Source organism: Marmota marmota, unplaced genomic scaffold (genome assembly GCF_001458135.2).
Source record: "Marmota marmota marmota unplaced genomic scaffold, marMar, whole genome shotgun sequence".
Classification (NCBI taxonomy): domain Eukaryota; kingdom Metazoa; phylum Chordata; class Mammalia; order Rodentia; family Sciuridae; genus Marmota; species Marmota marmota.
The window spans coordinates 58,464,227-58,472,752 of NW_025999900.1; the positions used below are offsets into that span (position 1 = coordinate 58,464,227).

Below are 8,526 nucleotides of genomic sequence, written 5' to 3' on the forward strand. Positions count from 1 at the left end.
GGTGGGCTGGCAGGAGCCCCTCTTCCAGGTCCCCCTTCTCTGCAAAGCAGCCACCAACTGCCTGCTTGTCCAAGCCTGAGGTCCTGCACCTCCCTCCTTCCTGCTGGGTCTGACCCAGCGTCTCCTTTCCACGCCTCTCCACCCCGAAACATCGAAACATCCTGGCCTGCCCAGGGGGTTGGGGCCAAGGACGGGGCTCCTGTCCTGCTGCTGCCACGGGCTGTGGGCTGGCCGGGCCGTGCTGGCAGCAGAGGGCCCTTTGCTGAGCGGCTCACCTCTTCTCAAGAGGGGTGTGGGGGTGGGGTCCCGGTGCCTAAATGCACCAAATAACTGACAACGCAGGGTCCTTCTGCAAGGAACTAAAACCAGGCACAGCAAGAGGCAGCACCGGGCTCTGCCATTACCAGCCGTGCCCCCTGGGAAAGTCACTTCTCCCTGTGCCTTAGTGTTCTCCTCTGTGAAGTGGGGCTGATGAGCTGGTTCTGAAAGCACCGGCCTTCCACGGGAGGAGTGGGCGAGGGCCCCCTCTGATGGCTCTTCCCCCCATCCCACTCCGAGGACATCTTCCACCCTGGTCAGACCCAGGGCATCCTTGGGACCCATCTTGGTCTCTACGGTCCCAGTGAGCTCAGCAGAGTGACCCTAACTACCCCCATTTCACAGATGAGACAAACAAGGCCCTGAGAGGCGAGAGCACTGGTGCAGTGCAGTCATCGAGGAGTGTCACCCCTGCAGGTGTTGGCACGCTCTGGGGGGGCCTTCCGCATGCCCAGCCCAGGTCAGTGCCAGAGGGGACAGTGCCAGCCTGGGAGAGCTCAGCCAGGGTGCTGGCGGGGAGCGGGTCAGCTCCAGCATTCACGGTCATCACAGGTTATAGAGCAGGACCTTGTTAGGGATCCCAGAAGGGAGTACCCGTGCGTGAGCAGGCAACCTGGTCTTTGGCCAGATTTTTTTTTTTTTTCTGGAAGGGCACCAGGGATTGGACCAGGGGCACCCAACCCTTGAGCCACTTCCCAGCCCTATTTTATATTTTATTTAGAGACGGGGTCTCACTGAGTTGCTTAGGGCCTTGCTTTTGCTGAGGCTGACTTTTTAACTCGCGATCCTCCTGCTTCGGCCTCCCGAGCTGCTGGGATTACAGGCATGCGCCACTGCGTCTGGCTGGCCAGTTTTGCCCACCCTTTCCCATGGCAAGAGTGTATAGTCAGGGGATTTTTAAAAGTGTGCTGTGGGCTGTATTTGGGGCACACCTAGAGTGGTGATCAGGGGTCCAGAAATAAAGGTTATATCTTGAAAACAGGCTCCAGGATATCACTGGAGAGGGACAGGCAACTGGGACACTGGGAATCTGGAAGACCAGAGAGAGGGTCAGTGCCCACCGGGACCCATCTCCCCTGGAGGGCACAGTGGTGTAGACAGACCGAGTTCTTCCATTGCCCCGATCCTGAGTTTCCTAACCTGTCAAACGGGAAACGCGACTTCTGCCGGGAAGGTTTTATTTATTCGTTGGTTTTATTGAGGGTTTAATGAGAGACAGAGACACAGCTCTTGGCACAAGCAGGGTTAAAGGGGAGGCAGAGCCCCACCTGTCACCTGAGGAGATCCCATTCCCTGGAGGCCAGGCCCTCTGATGCCCAGGCTGTGCTGTCTGGGCAATGCAGCTGAGTGACAGGTGTGCCCAGGGGTGGGGACAAAGGTGGCTCTGAGATGCTCTTGCCGTCTGTGGACTATTTTGCTACTGGCCTTGGGACTTCCAAAATGACTCAGGAGCCACCAACCATTTTACTCCATGTCCTGCTTTGTTTATTCATCAAGTCACTTCTCAAGCATTTATTATGTACTTACTGCATGCAAAAATGAGAGAGGAATCCCACCTTTCTTCCCAACCTAACCTCCCCTCACCTGAGCCCTGCAGCAGCCCCTCACCTCCCCCACCCCGCACTGATCCCCTCCGTGTCACCACTCCCCACGGTGCCGGGTCCCTCTGCGTGGTGCCTTCTCTTTGGCTGTGTTGTCACCTTTTGCCCCTGAAACCGAGCAGCGTGTTAGAAAGACCCTGGGGTCTGGAGCCGGGGAGGGTGGATTTGAACCTCAGCTCAGCTTCTCACTAGCTGTGAGGTTACTTCCTGAGCCTTGCTTCCAAATGGGGGACTGTTGGGAACCCTCAGACGATGTCATGAGGATAAAATGATCCGACACGTAAGCTGTGTCCCACGGTTAACGCCAGGTGTGGGCTCAGAGCTTGTCTGTCAGTGTCTGTTGACACGGACGTTGAACAGATGTCCCCTGGCCTAGGAGGAGGGAGACCCGTCAAAGGAATAGATACCTGAATGAGCCATTCCCTTCTCTGGGGCTCTGTCCCCTTGAACAAAGTCGCAGGGTTGGGGGATCGAAACACCAGGCTTTGTACCCTGTGATTTCACACTGGATTCAGGGACTCGGGAACACAGCTGGCCTCGGGCCACCCTCGGGGCAGACATCTCTAGTCTATCAGAGCAGCCATAACACTGAGCCAATCCTGGGCCTCGGAATCTTTCCAAAGGCACCTGCCAGCCACCACCAATCAACTCCGAGTTGACAGTTGAGATTAAACTGACTTTTCATTCCTGGCCAGCGCCCTAAGTGGGAGGAGAGACGCTCGGAGAGGCCCTGGAGGATACAGTCAAGGTGACGGGCTTGCAGCGCTGGGACCGAGATCGAGGGCAGTGGCACAGACATGGGGCCATGGTCCATTTGGGCAACTCCCCAGGGGCACAAAGACATAACCAGGTCCCCTCCACAGCGGGTGGGGACACACACACCCGGGAAGCCTTCACCCAGGCAGCCTTTAGACCCAGCCCAGCATGAGGGAGGCCCAGGGCACACCACGCAATGCTCTCCCTCCCTCCCTCGGTGCGCTCTTCCCCTGCCCGGGAACCACGCTAGCTCCTGCTTACAGATGGGGAATCTGAGGCTTGGGGCTTATCGGCCTTGATGAATAATCATGAAATCACAGCAGTCGCCGTGGGTTGGCGCCATCTCCGCTCCCTCTTGGGCAAGTCACTTAGCCTGTGCCTCACTGTCCTCACCTGTAAAGTGGGATAATAGTCATCATGGAGGAGCTAGTCCAGGGGAATCTTTGGGAACAGTCTGGCACTTGGTAAGTGGCTGGTGAGCTATTTCCCAGGCTGGTTGCATAGCATCCCTACGTCCCCAGGACCTTGAAGTCTATGCTGCACACAGTAGGTGCCAACCAGGTGTGCCTGCACCCGACCCTTCCCGTGCTCTCCTGCCTTCAGGGGGGCTTTGCTCCCCCCATTTTCCTTAACACGCTCCAGTCTTGCCTCCATAGCCTTGGTTCCCAAACAGAGGCTGTGGAGTATAAGCAAAATTGATCAAGGGCAGGAGAAATGGACAAATCCACAGCCACAGCAGGGGACCTCCGCACGCTCAGGAGTTGACAGAAAATCAGGAAGGACATGGGGGCACTGAACAGGGGCACCAACCAACAGGATGTAATTAACATACACAGACACTCAGGCCAGGCCACCAACAGCAGAATCCAGGTTCTTTTTAAGTGAACATTTATAAAAATAGACTATACTCTAAGTGATTAAAAAAAAAAAAAAAACCTAAAAGTATTTAAAATCTGCTGGGCACAATGGCCCACACCTGTGATGCCCACTACTCAGGAGGCTGAGGCAGGAGGATCACAAGTGCAAGGCCAGCCTGGGCAACTTGGAGAGACCCTGTCTCAGATTTTAAAAGGGAGGGGACAGGGGCTGTAGCTCACTGGTAGAGCACTTGCCCAGGACTTTTGAAGTCCCCAAGTACCTCAGAAAATAAATAATAAATTCTCTGACCATAGTGTAACCAAACTAGAAATTAATAAAAGATAGTCTGAGAACCTCGGAACACTTAGAGATTAAAACAGCACAGTTCTAAGTGATTCATGTACCCTAGAGGCTATCTTAAGAAATTTGAAAATATACTGAGCCAAACGAAAATGTAGACGCAACGTTGTAAAAATGTTGAGGCGCAGCTAAGGCAGTGCAGAGAGGAAATGTTATAGCACCAAAATGCCTCCATTCAACAAGGAGGGTCTCAATCAATCATGAAGCCCTACTTCAAGAAGCCAGAAAGTAAAGAAAAATAAACCCGAAGAAAGAGGGAGAAAGCAAAGAAGAAAAATAAGGCAGAAATCAATGAAACAGAAAACAGAAAAATAATGGGAAAAAAAGGAGAAAGAGCTGGTTCTTTGAAACAATGAAATATTTATTAATAAACTTCAAGGAAAACTGACAGAAAAGGCAGATCAGCAAATCAGAAATGAAATGGGATGTCACCATAGATCTGGCAGACATTAGGGAAGGACAAGGTGACTGGGCACTGTGTGCACACCTCTGATCCCAGCAAGTTAGGAGGCTGAGGCAGGAGGACCCCAAGTTCAAAGCCCGCCTGGGCCATTTAGTGAGGCTGTCTCAAAAAACAAAGGGCTGGGGATGCAGCTCAGGGACAGTGCTCACTCATGTAGCATATGCAGGAGGCCCTGGGTCAATGCCCAGCAGCAAGGAACGAGGAAAAAACAAGGAAATATCATGAGCAATTCTGTAAACATAAGTTCAGTGGCTTAAATAAAATGAATCCATTCTTCCAAGACAACAAGCGAATACATCCAATATGAAATATGAAATAAACATTCTGAATAGTACAATGAATTCTCCAGGCCCAGTGGTTTCAGTGAAGAATGGTTTCAGTGAAGAATTCTACTAACCATCACTGATTCTGCACAATTTCTTCTTGAAAACAAGAGAGGGGAGCCCTTCCAATGCATCTGGGGAGGCCAGTGTTGCCAGATACCAAAGGGAGATGAGAATGCAAGAAGAGAGCTGCAGGCCAGTGCCTCCCCTGGACGTGGGAAGCACAGCCAACATCTTCAACACAAGATTAGCAAATCGAATTCAGCAAGTTGGGGTTTGACTGGAATGCAAGGATGGCTCGATTTTGGCCAACCAGGCGGTGTGACGCATCATATCAACAGGCCAAGCAAAGGAGAGCACCCCAACCTCCTCCTCCAGGTGCACGTGTGCACAACGGGACGTTATTCAGCCTTTAAGAGGCGGAAGTCCTGTCCCACTCTGTGGCCTGGAGGAGCCTTGAAGACTCAATGCTGAGAAGCCGGACAGGATGGACAAGCGCTGTATGATTCCGCACTCAATCACGAGGGACCCAGACTGGAGGTACAGGGGATGGAGTGGCGGTAAAGGGAGGCCCTGGGAATGAGGTGTCACTGTGTCACGGGGATGGTGAGACGGTTCTGGAGGTGGACAGTCACTGTCCGGCCATAGGAATGTCCTTAATGCACTGAATGATGCCCTTAAGATGGCTGAAGTGGTAAATCTGACGCTGGCATATATACTTTGGCACAATAAAAACTTTAAACAGGCTAAAAACCACCCAAACCCCACATGATCATATCAGTGGAGGCAGAAAGATCATCTGACGAAATTCACCCCCATGCATGGTAAAGACCTAATTAAAGGCATCCAAAAAGCCCCACAGCCACCATCTTAGTTATGAAAAATGGGTGCTTCCTCTGAGCTCAGGAGTAGCCGAGGAGGTCAGCCCCTAGCCTCGACTGCCACACAGAAGCCTGTCCTGGAAGCCCCCTAAGGCACTGGTGATGAGCAAACCCACGGAGCCACCTGTCTTCCTGGATGCTTTGGTCCTTGAACTCCTCATCAGATACAGTAAGGTTTCCTGATATTAGGAGAGTGACTCTGTCACCCCAATTTCTATCAGGAGAAATCATTTGCCAATTCTGAGACTTTTATGTGTTACACTGACTTATGACACAGTAGCCCCACATAAATCTTGCAACTTGGAGGCTGAGAATCAATGATGTCTTCTAGCAGGAAACTGAGGCCCAGAGAAGGTGAGTGACTGGCCCAAGATCACACAGCCAGGCAGGGGCAGAGTTGAATGATCTTACTCCAAAGCCAGCTCGAAATCAGCTGAGAACACTTCCGGCAGGGGACATGAACACTCAGACAGTTGCAGGGACTGGCCAGGCTGTGTCATCTCCAGTGGCTCTGCAAGCACAACCCTGCTGGGAAGTGTGGCTGCCTGGGCAGAGTCACTTCAGCTGGTTGCTCCCATCCCAGCGTCCACTCTGATTACAAGTGACACCAGCCGCGGGCAGCCTTTGATGGAAGCTGCCGTTATATAAGGGGTTACATAAACCATCCTGTGATGTCTGCGTCCAGCCACGGAGCGCTGGCGGGCCCCGTGCAGCCTGACTGGTCAGGCCACGCTCTCCGGGGGAGGGCAGGGCTGTGCCTGTGGCACTGGCTGGCAAAGGCTCTGGGAGGGGTCGGGCTGGGGACTGACAGTCGTCACAGAACATCTTACCATGGTCCCCAGAGCGCGGATCTCACCCGCAGCAGCTGACGGTGGGATGTGGGTGCGTTTCCTCGCCGGAGGGCACCTGTGTTTCCCTCTTTGTTCAGGAGAGTGACCGTGGCTCCTGGGACGAGCACGTGACTTAGGACACATCCTGTACTGGGATCAAGCAGATTCTCCCTCCTATGATGAGGTGTCAGAGGAGCTCGGAGCTGGAAGTGAGATCACAGCAGCCACCGCTGGGCGGGGAGGGGAGGGGGCCAGCCGCCCCCAGGCGCCCAGCCAACCGAAGGGATGTGGACGATTCACCACCAAGTACAACCACAGCAACCTCGAGCATCTCTCAGAGGCCTGCTCTGTGCTGAGACTGAAGACACCAGAGACTCGGCAGCCCAGCTCCCTCCTCTCCTGGGGCTCACCTGGCTGGACAGAAAGGTGTTTCCAGTTCACAGGATTAATACCGATTCATGATAAATTTAATAAAAACTGTGCTGGCCTTCAGGGGTGTCAGATCACTAAGGGCCTTCTGTATGTGGCTCAGGAGGTTAGACTTCATCTTTGTCTATAGGCTCGTGAGGGGGTCATGAGTACTGCTGGGAGTTGGTGGAGAGGCTTCCTGGAGGAGGGGATGTTTGCACAGGGCCTCAAAGAAGGCTGAGGGGACAGAGTTGACCAACTTGGGCCCAGCACCAGAGGTTTGAAGCTTGTCTCCGGGTACATCACCAACTGTAAGACAGAAAGCAATTCCCTGCCTGCCCAGACGCAGGGCCAGAAGGAGGAAAGTCCGCAGACCTCCAGAGTGAGGCAATGTGGCCACTGCTGCTGTCTTTCCACCATCCACGCGGGCTAAGGGAAAACCTGGAACAGACTTCTGCCCAGGTCAGAGGCTGTCCCCAGAGGCCAGCCTGAGGTGGGGTCAGAGCCGGCCCTTGGACTGGGTTTTCAGTCACCGTCCTCAGGCCGCAGCTGCTCTCTGTCCCCTCTAGACATGGATCGCCCACAGCTGGACGATGACCATCACACTCTTGACACTGGTGGAAGGAGCCGAGCGCAGGACCTGCGTGGACAGTCAGGGGTCCCACGCTCAGCAGGAGGTCGAGGAAGCATAGCGGCTGTGCACACGGAGGCCTGGCTGCAGGTTCAAGTTCTGCAGCTCCTCACTGCGAGGCCTCGGGCGGGTAACTCCACCGCCCTCTCCTGGTTTGTAAACGGCAAGGACGCCGAGGAGTCCTAGGCTGCCCCAGGGGACCGTCCACCAAATGCTGCTGGTGGCACACAGGAGGTGTCCAACACGTCTGCTTTCTTCCTCCCTCCCCCCTCCCTCCTTTCCTCCTCTCTGTCCTAAAAGAGAGTTTGGTGGCTGAGACCTCGTCATGTGGCACGTGGCTGCACTATGACAGGTGTTGGTTACCAAGATGTGAGATGTCAATGAAGTGCCACGTGACAAAGCCGCTTGAGAGCTTGGTGCTGTGTGAGGTACAGAGGCCCAGGCTACTGTACAGGCCACCAGCCCTTCTGGTGACTGAGGGGACAGGAGGAGAAGGCATCAGAAGGGGAAAGGAGAGGAAGGGGAAGCAGAGGCAGGGAGAAAGGCCAGGAGGCGGGCGTCCACTGGCCGGGCTGCCGGGAGGCCCTGCCCGTCAGCATTTCCCAGGAAGCTGCCCCAGCCATCGGCCTCACCTTCCCTGTGGCCAGTTGGTGGGCAGGGCCAACGCCAGCTCTGGGCTCCCTTGCTTGCTCCAAGCGAGTGGCCCTGCTTGCAGCCCCGCCGGCGTTGGCACGGTGACAGTAGCCAAGTGTGCAAACTTGTGCCATTGTCCCCAGGCCAGGGGGAGCCATGGAGACTGGCTAATATGACACAGGAAAATGTTTGCTGATGGCAATTCTATGGGCTTTGTCCACCTCTTTCTCCATCATGACGACTCGATTTAAGTCCCTAACTGTTTGACTACAAATGCAAGGGGACCGTGCAACGCCAGCCTTTTGTCCGGCCGCACTGAATGGGCAATTCAGGCTTTGTGCAGCTCAATTGAGGAAGCAAACATAAAGACAAGATTCCTGAGGGCTCCGGCTCCCTTCCCATGGATATGCCAGCACCCGTCAGGGCCGTCCCGGCCACCTTCCCCACGTCGGTGCACCACCGGC

At 54.5% G+C, this 8,526-nt stretch overlaps 1 long non-coding RNA gene across 1 annotated transcript; it reads right to left on the reverse strand.

Annotated features, from left to right (window-relative positions):
• Positions 1–968: 968 nt before the first annotated feature.
• LOC125615348 lies at positions 969–8,520 on the reverse strand. The gene is made up of 3 exons (XR_007345953.1): positions 6,391–8,520; positions 2,937–3,068; positions 969–2,027 (listed from the first exon to the last, which is right to left on the reverse strand). It is a non-coding gene; the product is annotated as an uncharacterized LOC125615348 (long non-coding RNA).
• Between the last annotated feature and the right edge of the window lie 6 nt (positions 8,521–8,526).